The 16631-nt window shown below is 38.7% G+C and overlaps 1 protein-coding gene across 1 annotated transcript in view; it reads right to left on the bottom strand.

Moving 5' to 3' along the window:
* GABRG3 (gamma-aminobutyric acid type A receptor subunit gamma3) overlaps positions 1-16631 on the bottom strand; it is a 901118-nt gene that overhangs the window by 441847 nt on the left and 442640 nt on the right. The gene's annotated exons all lie outside the window — the stretch shown is intronic.

Raw genomic sequence — 16631 nt, 5'->3', positions numbered from 1 at the left:
AGCAATTCCTACATTGCTATATTTCTGACCATCATAACAACTCATCAGACCTCTTACGTTTGCTCACAATAGTGCCATGAATTATGCTTCCCGATTGTCCCCATTTATGGCGAACTATGGTTTCCAGCCTTCCATGTTGCCTGACTGATAGGTACTCCAATAAGGGGGCCAATATAGTGGTTTTCAATAATGACCAAATACATCTACATGTGTATGAAAAACCTTAACAATAAATCCTGGTATTCTCATGTCAACTATTGATTCCAACAAGAATTTATCAACTAGTAGACTCTGCATTCTATTACACTCCGAATGGGAATTTATCCCCATCCCCTTTCCACGCACACCGACTTTTTATGCACTACTCAAACTGCACAAAAGTATGTTGCACTCATCGGGCCAGCCCATCATATCTGACAATGGCTCTCTGACTGAGAACCTTAGTAAATTCATTGATGGTCATTTACGCCCTCATGTTCTGAGTATTCCGAGCTATATACGGGACACTATCCATCTCCTTCAAAACATTGATGGTCTGCAGGTTCCAAGTAGTGTGATTCTTGCAGCCATCGATGTTGAGCCCCTATATAGCTCTATTCCGAACAATACCTGGCCTGTATCCAACTAGTTCTATCAGAAAAAGGTTGTTTTGATCATAATTTTAACAATTTCATTATTGATGCACTAGGCTTTGTCCTATATCACAATTATTTTACTTTCAACTGTTCCCACTTCCTCCACGTGCAGGGGGTAGCAATGGGGACTTGTTGTGCCCCATCCTATGCCAATCTGTACCTGGGGAAGTGGGAACGTATGATAAGTACCTCGGATGATTTGGACTTACTTTTTATCCACAATATTTTACTGGTCTGGAATGGCTCCAATGAGCTGCTACATACTTTTTTGCAGCGTCTGAATATTAATACCTTTAATCTCAGTCTCTATCATAAACCCACCATTGGAAATGGCATCTTGCATGCCACTAGCTTTTACCTAGTCTGGTCAATGCAATTCCTTTTGGGCAGTATCTACGCAATAGAAGAATTTGCTCAGATCACATCACATTCAAATGAGGGAGCAGATAAACTTAAAGTGAAACTGCAAGCCTGCGGGTACTCTAATAAGTGCCTTAAGCGAGCTTTTAAAAAAAGCTACTATTAGAAATAGGCAAGAATTGTTATACAAAACTAAAATGCATTAATTCATCTAATACCAATTATTTAAGAATCATCATCCATTTTTCCAACCAGCAGGAAAGTTTTATCATAAACAAATATAGGCACATCCTAACACTTGACCCTATAGCTGGATCCTGTGTACCTGAATGTCCAGCTTTCACATTCTGGAAAGCTAGATCTCTGAGAGACAAATTGGTCTTGAGTTAGTTAAAACAAGGTGGGAGGGATCCCTGTAAAAGGCATTGCACCTTTAGCTGTGGGGAATCTGGGTACTGTTAATACATGAACACCTCTACACACCCAGATCTTCCAAATAGAATTCGCTTTGTTCCTAGACATTTGCCAATTGTCGTACTCAAGGCGTTGTGTATTCACTTTTACATTGTAAATAACAAAATTGAATTTTGGTAGAGAGCATACCGGCATATCCGTAGTATTCAAGCATACAATCCAGATCTGCCTTTGGGACAGCATCTTACCCATTTCCATGGCGGCCTGCTCCCACGGATTAAATTTTTAATATTGGATCAAGTTAACCCAGGCCTTAGAGGCAGTGACTGGAACAAGACACTCTTGCAGCGAGAGCAGCGTTGGATTTTTAGACTCAATACAACTACCTTTCCTGGCCTTAATGAGATGATTTACTACAAGCCTTTGTTGGAGGGATTTGTCTCTGGGCCCAGATTTTGAATAAACAGTCATATAGGCATTTATCCCCCAACCTGTTCATCAATCTGTTAGTCTCTGCATGAATATTGCTGTTGTATGTTATGGGATATTGAATCTAATTAATGGAATGATTTGAATTCATTGAATATTGGTATAGTTAGATTGAATTACTATACTGAATATGGCACAGACTATCATTTTTGTATGTACAGGGTCATATACTGATCTCATGTGCCAGTAAAACATTTTTGACACCTTGTAATCCTGTGAATAACACACTTCTTGTCCCTGGGTGGCTACATTCACTTCTCCACTGTATTTATGGAGAGATCCATGGTTGTCATTCGGGCCAGGCTGTTATTTTGTCTGCCCTTGTTCATGTCCATTACATGGGGGTGGGATTACTATTTTACACAAATAAAACTATTTTTGTCTACAGTGCGGCTCTCAGAAAATTACAATAACACCGCATCTGTAATGTAATCAGGGTACCAGGTATTCTCTGTATTTATTGAAAATGGTCTTGGTCCAAAAAATTTAAATATTGCAACCACCACACCTAAGGACTAATGAACTTCCATATATTAAGTGTTTTCTCTTATGTTTGATTATTATTTAAAGTCTACACCTACAATACTGTATTTACAAATGCCATATGCAAAATTTGGCAAATGTATGCACAGGAAGCTGATAATTTTTTGTAATCATGTGTATATTTTCAACCATCTTAGTCCAATTGCTTTACTTTACATTGTCTTCTAGAATGTTTTTATGCTAGAGAAAGCATAGTTTTCATAGAAAGTGTTGAAAACTATTCATGTCCAACTGTCAGAAATCAGGTATTGCCATGTTCTATAATATTAATGAGAAAACAATTCCCCCCCCCCCCCCCCCAAAAAAAAAATCAAATAATTGACAAGTGTGACAAAAGCAAAGTAATCATAACCTTTTAAGAGTTGTTTGCATAGTATTTTTCCTTTTATATCAAATGTAGCCATTTAGTCAATAACAATGAATACCAAGATGACTTTGCGATTTTCATTATACTGTACTCACATTAGTGAGGTAAGTTCTAATAATTTTTTTTTTAAATGCATTTAGGGAGCATAGTCTACCTACTATGTCATCTAATTTCCATCTAAACATAGCGGCAGTACACCATTTCACCCCAGTCCCTATTATTGGTTATCTGGTAATCAGAAAAGCTCTGCTTATCATGAATGAGATTTATTCCCAAACACACCCACTCATTGTTTGCAGATATTTAACTTCAACCAAGTTGTAGGGTTTGCTGGATAGCATTGTCAGCTCACTGTTTTCACTGGAATTGTTCTTTATTTTTATTACTTATTCACGAAACAGCTCTAAAACATGATTGTTATGTATTTTGTTAGATAATATATGCTGTTTTTACATTGTAGCAGGCATGAATTTTACAATCTAAAGTTTACCTTAAGATAAATGTGCATAGAAATGGAAAGAGAAAAAGGATAATTCATCCTTTGTAGTCTATATCATTTCATACAATAGATTTTAGATCTCATAAATTTTAATTTCAATGCACATTTATTCCTGCCAAAAACTCCAATAAAGGAAACAATTTTTATTTTCCATTTTTCCTTGCAATGAAAATGAAGCAGTTTCTGATCCTAAATATATGGCAAATTGTTAGTAAAATTAAAAGCAGCTAATTTATCTTAAAATACAGCTGGCTAAACTGCAACCATGTGACTAAGTAAGGCTTTTATGCATATTTAAATGCTTTTTAAAACATTATCTTGGTAGCTGCTTACTGCCTTCAAGCAATGATTAAGTCATGCACTGGTGGAGTCATTTGTTTCATTCAAAATGAATGCCCAGCCACAGTCTGCTCTCCTTCATGAAAATATACTTCAGTACAATCATCTAAAGTTTGGAGATAAAATTTGTAAGGGAGATTATGGTTCCTCATCAAAACAGTCTTCCAATTTAAAACGGTATTCATTTCAAGTCTTTGACTATGATATTTTACTTTGCGATACAAAGTAGATATAAAGATTGATTGACATAGTTACATAGTTACACAGTTATATAGTTGGTGAGGTTGAAAAAAGACACAAGTCCATCAAGTCCAACCTGTATGTGTGCTTTTATGTTAATAGTACATTGGATACCCCTGTATGTTGTGGTCATTTAGGTGCCCATCTAATAATTTGTTTTAAATTATCTATGCTGAAACCACTGTTTGTGGAAGAGAATTTCACAGCCTTACCACTCTTAGCCCTTGTACACACGGTCGGACATTCCAACGGAAAAATGTCCGATCGGACCGCGTTGTCAGATAATCCGACCGTGTGTGGGCTCCATCGGACTGTTTCCGTCAGAATATCCGACCGACAAAGTTTTAGAGCTGGGCTATAAAATTTTCTGACAACATGATCCGATTGGACTTTGTCCGGTCATTTGTAGAGAATTCCGATCAGACAAAGTGCCACGCATGCTCAGATCAAATTACGAGACCAAAGCTATTGGCTACTTGCCTGAACGTAGTCTCATCATAATGAAATAACGTCATCACGTTCCGAACGATCGGATTTTCCGACAACTTTGTCTGACCGTGTGTATACAACTCCAGTTTCGGACAAAACCGTCCGACCGTGTGTACAAGGGCTAACAGTAAAGAACCCGCTACACAGTTTAATGGTAAACCGCTTCTGTTTAGTGAATTTTAGTGAATGGCCGTGTGTCTTTTTAAATTCCCTTACAAGGAAAAGTTTTCTCCCTATTGTGTGGTCACCAGTACGGTACTTGTACATTGAAAGCATATCCCCTCCCAAGCATCTCCTCTCCAGAGAGAATTCAATGTTCAATACTTGCAGTCTTTCCCCATAGCTGAGATCCTATAGTCCAGGGATCTCCAAACTATGGCCTTCCAGGTACTCCTGAACTACATGACCCATAAGGCATTGTAAAACTCTGACATTCACAGACATGACTAGGCATGATGGTGAATTGTAGTTCCAGAGCAACTGGAGGGCCATAGTTTGGAGGCCCCTGCTCTAGTCCCTTTATTAGCTTTGTTGCCCTTCTCTGGGCCCTCTCCAGTTCCAGCACATCCCTCCTGAGGACTGATGCCCAGAACTGGATGGCATAGGTGCAGCTGGACCAGAGTCTTGTAGATTGGGAGAATTATCATTTTATCTCTGAAATAAATCACCTTTTTAATGCATGACAATATTCTGTTGGCCTTGCTTGCAGCAGCCTGGCATTGCATGTCATTGCTCATTCTGTCATCTACTAGGACCCCAGGTCCATTTCCATCCTAGATTCCCCTAGAGGTTCTCCCCCTAGTGAGTAATCTGCATTCATATGCATTATTTTAAATTTTTAACATTGAACTTCATTTGCCATGTAGTTGCTCAACCCGTTAATTTGTTTAGATCTTCTTGCAAGTTTTCCGCATCCTGCATAGAGACGTTTTTGCCCTGCTTAGCTTTGTATCGTCCGCAAATACTGAGATTGAGCTGTTTATCCCATCCTCCAGATCATTTATGAATAAAGTTAAATAGGATTGGTCCCAGGACAGGACCCCACTTTCCACACCAGACCATTCTGATTACTCCTCATTTATCACCACCCTCTGTACTCACCCCCATAGACAGTTTTCAATGCATGTACTCAACCTTTGGTCTATGCCAATAGACCTTAATTTGTGCTGTATACATTTATGGGGAATTGTATTGAATGCCTTGCAAAACCCAGATACACCATTTCTGCAGGCCTTCCTTTATATAGATGGTAGCTCACCTCCATTTCCTAGATGGTTAATAGATTGGTCTGGCAAGAACAATTCTTCATGAATCCATGCTGATTACTGCTAATAACACAGTTTTTTATTACTAAAATCTTGTATATAGTCCCTTAACAGCCCCTCCAAGAGCTTACAAACTATTGACGTTAGGATAACTGGCCTGTAGTTCCCAGGGATATATATTGGCCCTTTTTTTAAATATTGGTGCTACATTGGCTTTTCTCCAATCAGATGGTACCATTCCAGTCAGTAGACTGTCCATAAAAATTAGGAACAATGGTCTCGCTATCACCTGAGTTTATTAAGGTCCCTCGGGTGCAAGCCAACTCGTCCTGGTGACTTATTATTGTTACTTTTTCAAGGCTACTTCTAATTGTATCCTCTGTTAGCCATGAGGGTGCTTGATGTGTTATGAAGATAAACATTGCAGACTTGGTTACAGACTCCCCCCATTTCCTTGTGATGACTGAGAAGAAGAATAAATTCAGAACCTTTGCCATCTCTCCGTCTTTTGTAACTAGATTCCCTTCATCATCTTTTATGGGGGCCAACATGTTCTGACCGCTCTTTCTTACTATTTATATACTTAAATAATTTCTTGTTTTTTTTTTTTACTCTCCTCCACTATGTGCCTTTCGTAATCTATCTTATCTGTCTCGATTGCACCCTTATATTTCTTGTTGCATTCTTTGTAAAGTTGGAATGCTGACAATGGGCTTTTATATGCATTGTTATGTTGGAGTTAAGCCACCCAGGACTTTTATTAGCTCTTTTAAATGTATTTCCCATTGGGATGCACTGGCCAATACCTTTATTTAATATGCACCTAAAACACTTCCATTATTCTCCCATGTTCTTTGTACCCAGGATTTTATCCCATTTAATATCTTCTAGCATAGATTTGTTCATGACCCTTTCATGGGGTTGATTTATTAAAGGCAAATGAGCTGTTCACTTTGCCAGGACATTTTTTACTTAGAAAGGGAAATTTCCATTAGTTTAGCAAATGTAGTAAAAATTCACTTGCAAAAAATACTCAATCTTGTGCAAGGAAAAAATAATATTTTTCCTTGAACATACTTGAATGACAGAAGTCAGCAAAGTTTTACTAAGCTAAGAGAAGATCCACTTAAAAATGTCAAATCCCCCTTAAAGTGAAAAGCCTTTTTGCTTTTAGTAAATTAACCACCATGAATAAAACAAAAAGGGAAACCACTGGATGGGAGCAGACTTACTGAAACCATCTACACAGCCATTGATTGAATTATATGTCTTTGTTTCTTTTTACAAACATAAGGTCAATATGTGCAAACATGAAGTAAACACCAATAAGCTGTGGGCAGGGGATTCCCTGTCTTGCAGCTGAATTTGCAAAGAAACAGGGAGGATCATGACATCATTGACCTGATATGGTCACATGACCATATTAGGATAAGGACATTGACCTAATATGTACATGTGGCCATATTAGGTCAATGATGTCATGAGCATCCCCATCTCTTTTTAATGTCAGCTGAGGGGTGAGGAATTCCTCATACACAGCTCATTGAGTGAATAATGACAGCTGGCTTCTAGGTTCAGACTGTAACATACAAATGCAAGCTTTTTCCTAATGGTTTAATAATTCTCATGATCTAATTAGGGTATTGTAATTAATGTGCAAATTATTTTATCCTGCTTAGAGAGTATATGGCCTGTCTTATCTAAATCTCAGGTATACATTATCTAATGTCCTCTTTGCCCTTGACATATGTGGTAGCAGCATGCCAAGATCAGAGGGGTTATCCAAGGTCCTTAAGAAAAGGGTGATAGATGTTTAGTCTGGCAAGATATTGGCAAAGGAGGGAAAGACAGGAAGTGCCATCTGAGTGTAGTATTAGTAGAAACAATTGAATTGTCAATATTCAAAACACTCACAAGTTATAGGTTTAAAAAAATGCTCATCTGCAGGGGGGTGTCATTCAGGTCTCTCCTAACATCCTCACACTGAATCCACAGGCTGTGGAGGTAAATGGAGGTTTGTAGTTTGTCCTCTGGCCATGAGGAACACCAACAAAACCTGCATGGCCAGGCCAGGCTAGACCAGTAGACAGAGCTGGTGCTCCCATCATGTAGCCAATCCTGTGCAGTGTTCCCGGACGGTCTCCCCACTTCCGGTAAAATAATTTTTGTGCGTTCCATGCTGGTTTTGGTGGACTTCCTGGTGGCCACAGGACAGACAACAGACCTCCCTTTACCTCCACAACCTGTGGAAACAGTGCAAGGACATTAGGAGAGACCTGAGTGACATCCCACTACAGATTAACATTTTTTAAGCCTATATCTTGTGAGTGTTTTGTATCTTAATAATTAAATTGTTTATAATAATACTATACTCAGGTGGCACTTCCTGTTTTTCCCTCCTTTGCTTCATTCCACAGAGCTGGCTTTCTCTGAGGATAGCTGCCACCATTAATTTATTACATGGACTCATGGACTCTAAGTTCAAGTTTTATTAGAACTGCTTATGGACTACAATAGTGACTGTTCTAAATGTGCCTTACTACTATTATTCTACACGTATACATTGTCTTTGCACCAGCAGTTACTGTATTTTCTGTCAAGAGATTAGAATAGATCACAATATTATTTGAAATCAATCATTCCACTTTAAGGAAAATAATCAACAAGGCATATACTGTAGGATTAAAATGACTGGTAATTAGTCCAGGACTGGCTGGCCCAGAAAATGTATCCCAAAAATTAACTGTCTGATGCAAACAGAAGTCTGCAAAAACTCCAAAATACCTATGGCATCTGCAGTCAACTCCTGCAGCAGTTGGTGTCAAAGAACATGCTGCAATTAGAATAGGATTACACAAATTTAAACTGGATTAAATGTGTATCTGGAAAGGGCCTTTGCTATCCCAAAAGAATATTAGAGCAATACCACAATTTGCTATTGAAAATATAGGCAAATACCAGAGAAATGTGCTGTGGACGGATGAATTAAAGGTAGAGATGTTTGGCCACAGTAGACACATTTAGTACATACCAACATTTCAGAACAAGAACCTTATTTGTGCTGTGGAGGTGGAAATGTTATGGCTTGCTTTGCTACTTCAGGACCTTGGCAGCTTGCTTTTATCAAGAAAAATATGAATTTGATATCATATCCCAAGGAGTGCTATAGGAAAATGTGAGGCCATCTGTCTGAGAGTTAAAACAAAGCAATTTTAAGGGGGTGTTCACCTAAAGTTGATATTTCAGATTTTGGAAGATGTTGGAGAGATAAGCCATCTAATGCTGCATACACACAAGTAGAATGTCTGACAGAAAAAGTCAGATGGAAACTTTTCATCGTATATTCCGATCGTGTGTATGCCTCAATGGACTTTTTTTTTTCTAAAACTCTGACGGCCCTAGAAATAGAATATGTTTTAAATATTTCCAATGGAACCAATTCCTATCGGGAAAACCGCTTTTCTGTATGCTATTCCAATGAACCAAAAACAGTGCATGCTCTGAAGCAAGTACAAGACGGAGGCTATTGGCTACTGGCTATTGAACTTCCTTTTTCTAGTCCCATCGTATGTGTTGTACGTCGCCACGTTCTCGATGATCGGACTTTGGTGTGATCGTGTGTACACAAGAGAGTTTCAGTGGAACATCATCAGAAAAACCTTCAGAGTTTATACCGATGGAAAAACCGGTCGTGTGTATGCGGCATTACAGTCTTACTTGTTTCAGGAATTTGAGTAGTGATCTTCAGTTCACAGGTTAGATCCTGATATTTATTTTATACTATATGGAATGCAAAAGTGGGAATGCACCTAAGTAGAAGTGTACACCCAAACCCAGGCAGGAATAGAGCCAGGAGCCCTGGCAGGAAGATCTCTAAACTGGAGTCTACAAAAGATGTATAGTGCCATCAGATGACACAGACATCGCTTACTACTTATATATATACCAAAAACACTGAAAAAATAGCACAGTGGGCATTCCATTGCTGTTTACAAAGAGCTATAGGAGATGGGGACCCCTCTAAAAACATATTCTACTCTGAACTGAAGGGCTTAATATATTCAAAACTGAATAGATCGAAGAATAGCAGAATTGCTGTGATACTAGCACTTTTAAAAACATTAACTTTTTTATTTTTTAATCTATTATACTTATCAATCCCTTCATTCTAGCAGCTAATTGGTTATTTATCTGTAGCAGCCACTTTCCTAGATGCTTGCAAAATATAACGTTATACTGTAAACATGTTTCTAATATGTTTATATATGTTTTAGCTTTTGATGTTTTAGGTGAACCAAATATACACTGCTCAAAACAATTAAAGGAACACTTTGAAAACAAATCAAATCTCAATGGGAAAAAATGCTGGATATCTGTACTGATATGGACTGGGTAATATATTAGGAACAAAAGGATGCCACTTTGTTTGATGGAAATAAAAATTATCAACCTACAGAGGGCTGAATTCAAAGACACCCTGAAAATCAAAGTGAAAAAATTATACAGCAAGTAGGTCTATTTTGTTGAAATGTTATTTCAGCAACTCAAAATGGTAGTCAGTAGTTTGTATGACCCCCATGTGCTTGTATGCATGCCTGACAACTTCGGGCATGCTCCTAATGAAACAATGGATATATACTGGGGTATTTCCTCCCAGATCTGGACCAGGACATTACTGAGCTCCTGAACAGACTGAGGTCCAACCTGGTGGCTTAGGATGGACATAAAGTAACATAATGTCCCAGAAGTGTTCCATTGGATTTAGGTCAAGCAAGCGTGGAGACCATTCAATGGTATCAATTCCCTCATCCTCAAGGAACTGGCTAAATACTCTCGCCACATGAGGCCAGGCATTGTCATGCCCCTGGAGGAACCCAGGACCTATTGCACCAGCATAGGGTCTGACAATGGGTCAAACGATTTCATCTCGATACTCAATGGCAGTCAGGGTGCCATTGTCTAGCCTGTAGAAGTCTGTGCATTCCTCCATAGATATGCCTCCCCAAACCATCACTGACCCACATCCAAACCGGGCATAATGAATGATGTTACAGGCAGCAAAACATTCTTCATGGCTTCTCCAGATTATTTCACGTCTGTCACATTTGCTTGGGGTGAACCTGCTCTCATCTGTGAAAAGCACAGAGCACAAGTGGCAGACCTGCCAATTTTGGTATTTAATGGCAAATGCCAATCAAGTTCCATGGTGCTGGGCAGTGACACAGGGCCCTCAGCCACCCTCATGTAGTCTATTTCTGATTGTTTGGTCAGAGACCTTCATATCAGTGGTCTGCTGGAGGTCATTTTGTAGGGAGTGTTTCTCCTTGCACAAAGGTGCAGATGCTGGTCCTGCTAATGGGTTAAGGGCCTTCTATGGCCCTGCCCAGCTCTCCTAGAGTAACTGCTTTACTCCTGGAATCTCCTCCGTGCTCTTGAGACTGTGCTGAGAGACACAGAAAACCTTCTGGCAATGGCACACATTGATGTTCCATCCTGGAGGAGTCGGAATGCCTGTGCAACCTCTATAAGGCCCAGGTATCACCTCATGCTACCAGTAGTGACACGGACCCTAGTCAAATGAAAAACTAGTCAAAAACAGTCAGAAAAGATGAGTAGGGAAAAAAATCAGTGGCCGCCACCTGTAAAACCATTTCTGTTTGGAGGTTGTCTCGTTGATGCCCATCTAGTGCATAAATTGTTAATTTCATTAACACCAAAGCAGCTGAAACTGATTAACAATCCCCTCTGCTACTTAACGGACAAGATCAATATCCCAGGAGTTTCATTGACTTGATGCTATACTCTGATTAAAAGTGTTCCTTTAATTTTATGAGCAGTATATATTAATGCAATCCACGACAAATAGAAGTTGTCTCAGTTAAGTTGATAGGATCCTTTGCAAACTGTGCATAGCTACATTGTACAGTTGTTGATCTTGCCTGTACATTTGGACATCCATAGGTAATGACTTTACATGCTACAAAACATTATTTTAACCAGCCTGGTTTTATGCTTTCCTCTACATAGGTATAGCCTAAGGTCCTTTTTTTTATCAACAGATGTTAATTTCTTATTTTTATACATTTTTCAGATGCTGTTCAGGATGTGATACATCTGACAGTAAATCTTATGTCCTGTGGGCAAAATGTCAAATGTTTTTGATATTAGCTGTGGATAAACAAACTGCATTTTTCCTATATTTTAAACACTTAACTGAATTGTGAAGAACAACTGGGAAACTGGGAACTGACAACTGGGAATTCATATTTGCTAATGTAATTGATTTTGTTTTATGCAGTTGTAGCATTTTAAAGTTACAATACTTATTGGTGTATTACATGCAGCTTAATTTTAAGAGGGAAGTTTCAGGAAAAAAAAACATACATTTTAAATAAAGAACTTTGAAACAATATAAGGGTCAGTGTCCATCAATGCAGCCTGATCAGTGCCCACCTGCAGCCTCACCTCTACTCATCAATACAGCCTGATCACTACGTTTGCAGCCTCACCAGTGCCCATAAATGCAGCCTGATCAGTGACCATCTGCAGCCTCACCATGGCAGCCTGATCACTGCCCATCTGCAGCCTCATCATTGCAGCCTGAAAAGTACCCATCTGCAGCATCATCATTGCCCATCAATGCAGCCTGATCAGTACCCATCTGCAGCTTCACCCTTACAGCCTGATAAGTGCCCATCTGCAGCCTCACCATTGCAGCCTCATCAATACCCATCTGCAGCCTCACCATTGCCCATCAATACAGCCTGATCAGTACCCATCTGCAGCCTCACCATTGTAGCCTGATCAGTGCCCATCTTCAGCCTCAAGTCAGATTACACAGAGCAGGTTTACTCTGTGGCCTCTTAATGTGAAGTCCCGCCTCCTGGACCAGCTCGTATGATAGACAGAACAGGTCCAATTCCAGTCCAGTAGACAGGACTTTGTATTACAGAGGCCACCTAGTAAACAGGAGATCCTCGCTCTATGTAATCTGGCAGCACTCGCCCCCCCCCCCCTCCTTTCCCTCTGAGGCAACTAAATGAAAATATCGGCGTATAACACGCACACTCTATTTGCACCTGATTTTAAGGGAGAAAAATTGTGTGTCATATGGTGATACATTTTAGAATGAAAATGATTTACAAACATGAGAACTGCTCTTGATAAGAATGGATAGCTAAACTCCAATCATTTAAAAGTAATCTGTTAAAGCTTTAAAGTGGTTGTAAACCCTTACAAACCACTTTGACCTACAGGTAAGCCTAGATTAAGGCTTACCTGTAGGTTCAATAAATATCTCCTAAACCTACACGGTTTAGGAGATATTTACTAAAAGACAGTGACAGCTGTCTACGGCGAATGCGCTGTAGACAACGGCAAGCAGGCGCACTATCGCCGTTAGCAGCATGCCCCCGCTAACGGCGATATGCCGTTAGTGGCGGCTCCCATGCGCATGTGTGGGAGTGACGTTATCGCTGCTCCGGCACTGTGAGTGGCCGGAGCAGCGATACCCGAAAGAAGATGGGTGCTCCGGACTACAGGGGACAGCGGTGACATCGCTGGCTCCTGTGTCAGGTAAGTGACACATAATGGGCTACTAGGCGATGCTAGTAGCTCATTATGCTTTACCTTTGCAGAGAGACAAAGAGAAAGTAAACCCATCAGGGTTTACTTCCTCTTTAAGGGTGTGTAACAGTGAACTTCTCTTTATTGCTCCTTTTGGTCTGTTTAATACACCATACAGAGTGTCTTGTTATATCTGTTTGACAAGCTAAAAAAAATATTGATCTTGTCAGAAATCTTGTTAGCTGATAGTTTTCTGTTTGTGATGACTGTTACAAAAACATTGCTCTCAGCTATCTGTGGGAACGATCGGGGGGGTCAGTTGTCCTATCTTGTTGCCTTTTCTCTCATATATATGAGTTATAATTGTCATGTTAGGCCTGAAGGGTATTATTGTCAGAATTGCTAGCTTACAAATAGTAAAAAATTATTTAAAAAACACTGGACCATATACAGTAGGTAGCATATGGCAATCAACAACAGTCTAGGTCTCTAGGAAATTATACCTGCTTTGTTAAGTTACTGCTGTTATTTTTACAGTTCTCCCAAACTTACAATTACTTCATTTGGGAAATCTGCTTGGATCATTATAAAATAAAATATTTATCCATGTTCTATAAACAAGATATAATTTTAGATAAAGTAAATTAAAACTCTATATTATGTCATCTTATGACTGGATATGTGTTAATGGATGCAGCCACTAGATCTAAGGACTGGCAAGCTGCAATATATCATAGTTGCCTCATTCATGGTTGATGGACATGGCAAACTAATGTGCAATTTTTCTGTCATATAAACTACCAATATTGCACTTTTTTAGCCTTTGAACATTGGCTTGGAAGGGCCAATAAAGGGTGTTTAGATGAGACAGCCCCCTCACTATAAAAAATTGGATTCTCAGCAGCTATACTGGAAATGTGTTTAGGTGTGATAGAGTAAGCATAGGAATTATTGCAGATAAAGTAATTTGGGACAGATTAGTGTAGGGTTTGTAGGCACTGTTCTCATTTTGGCAAATTTGGGGATGGCACAAGGGAGTTTTTTTCCATCCTAATACTGCTGATGTGTGTCCTGCAGCTTGTTTACAATGTCTCCACATGCACAACAGTCATAACAGGTTGCATGTGTTTTTTTTTTTTTAACAGGGCAGATATCCTAATGTTTGTTGGCTGAAATTCTACTTTTTCACATATGTACTTCAGAAAAAAGTGGCTACATATGTTTTTTTTTTTTTTTTTTTACAGACATTTCCTAATTGTTGCTAGATTTTATTGTGTACCTTGTCTGCATACTCAAATCTGTACACCCAACAGTCCTATTAAGGACAGCTGATCAATAGTTAGCTAGTCAACACCTTGGACATTTTGTTTCTATTAATTAAGGGTGTTTTTTTAGATTCTAACATTTAGCTTGGCATATTATGTAGTTGCTGCTGACAATGTATACAAGACTACTTTTTCCCAGACCCTCACTGCATCCTCTGAATAAGCAGAAGTAAAGAAGTGTGCACTCAAAACACTGTACACCCTCAAAGCTGGTTTTCTGACATGAAACATGTAGAAGAGCAGGCTAGTACCTGAAGTGCATATTGGATCACCTCTGGCCAGTGGCACATCATTGACACTCAGAAGCCCATGGATCTGATTGCTTGTAAACATTTTAAAGACTTGCTGTCCCTGCCTGTGTTTGCTTGACCAGGGCAGAAACAGTCTTATGAGAAAAAAATGAAAAGATAAAAATATAAGAAAATAATCTGTAAATAATGTTAAAAAAAAATAACAAAAATGTGATGCAGATGGGACTCGGTGAGCATTTTGGCTCTCAGCACTACCAAAGGTAAGATTTCTGCCTGTTCTATCTTGTTTAAACACTAAGTTTACCTTTTACAAAAAATAATATCTCCATCTTGTTTCAGGTAAAAAATGGGTGCAAAACAGGGAGACCCCATCAACCCAGCCAGAGAAAAAGGCAGGGCAGACTATGCACAACCACAGGCGATATAACAGGACCAGGCTACAAGTGAAAATGAAAAATGGAGAATGTTTTAAATATTTATATTGGACATGACTAATTGTACAGTAAGATGGGCAAGAAAGCCTCAAAGTCTACTTACTATGCTCAATAATGCATGAAGATTAGGGCAGGCAGGGATGCCTGGGAAGATGTTATAATGAAATCGCAATTCTGTAAAATTGCTTTGAATAGACACTATGAAAAATAGAAGTAGAGATAGATCCATGTTTAGACATATTCAACACTATAAGTACTAAAAAGTAAATGTCAGAAGTTAATTACCGGTATAATAAAAACAGGGCTTGTTAATAAGGGTTGACTGAAAATATAATGCTGATAATAAGCTAAACTGGTGACTCTTCAAACTTTTTTGTATTTTATTTTTGCTAGAGCTGTGTGAATGCTGGTGGTCCTAAATAATTCCCTGAGGAAGCCAATGCTGGTGAAACATTTTGGGATATAACATCTACCTCTGACCATCTGTACCCCTGTGGGACACTAGCGACCAGTAAAAAAAAGCAGATTGCATATGCTCTATTAATTTGCTTTTACTGAACCTTTTTCCTTCTATGTAATAATAAATATTTATCAGTTTTATTTTCTATGTATTTTTCTCTATTTAAGCACCGTTATAATTACTTTCAATATCAGGGATGAGGTGCGTGATATCTTAGATTCGCGCAATCTATTTCTCCACCTACTCCATACCAGTTGTTTCAATACACCATCCTTTGCTTGGGTGGCTCTACTATTATCCTAAACAAATAGTGCTGTCTATGTATTCAACTTTTATAGGTTTATCTGTCCTTTATTTTCTTCCTGTGTATATCTTTTTTCCTATGTTTTCAATTGTTAATATTGTGTGATTCGTGTATATTATTCTTTTGATTATTTGCTGTTCGGGGTCACATTGTTCCATTATGGTGTATTTTTGTGGAGAGGCCTGGGAGGGATTCATGGCCAAGATACATCTGTCTCAGAATGCCTCCAATATTACTGAGGCAGACTTAGACAAATCATTCTTGCGATTACGTCTTTTAGAAAAGAAAAGTAAGGATTTATTGGCATAAAGAATAATTAGAGAAATACTCCGAAAAAAATTTGTCCCGTGGGGACTTAGAATACACTTTTTTCCAAATCTTACAAAAATCAATGACTCTCTTCAACTGATTTGGGAGCAAAACTTACAGAACTACTCCCTAGAAATGATTGCTATTTTATGCAATCAATACCAAACCAAATTTATCAATCTTGATGCACAAATCAGCATTTGATATCAAGACCATGTATTGATTGTTTCCTTTCCCTTATTTGTTCGTAAGGAAAAGGAATTACCTGAACACTAGAAGAATATAAAGTAGACAACATAAATGCAAATGAAGGTAAATTTCTTATGCAGGCCATACATGGTC

Source organism: Lithobates pipiens, unplaced genomic scaffold, assembly GCF_037356315.1.
Source record: "Lithobates pipiens isolate NorthernLeopardFrog02 unplaced genomic scaffold, aLitPip1_a1.2 Scaffold_16, whole genome shotgun sequence".
Taxonomy (NCBI): Eukaryota; Metazoa; Chordata; class Amphibia; order Anura; family Ranidae; genus Lithobates; species Lithobates pipiens.
The sequence above is the reverse complement of the archived record's forward strand: the minus strand, read 5'-3'. Positions and strand labels throughout refer to the sequence as shown.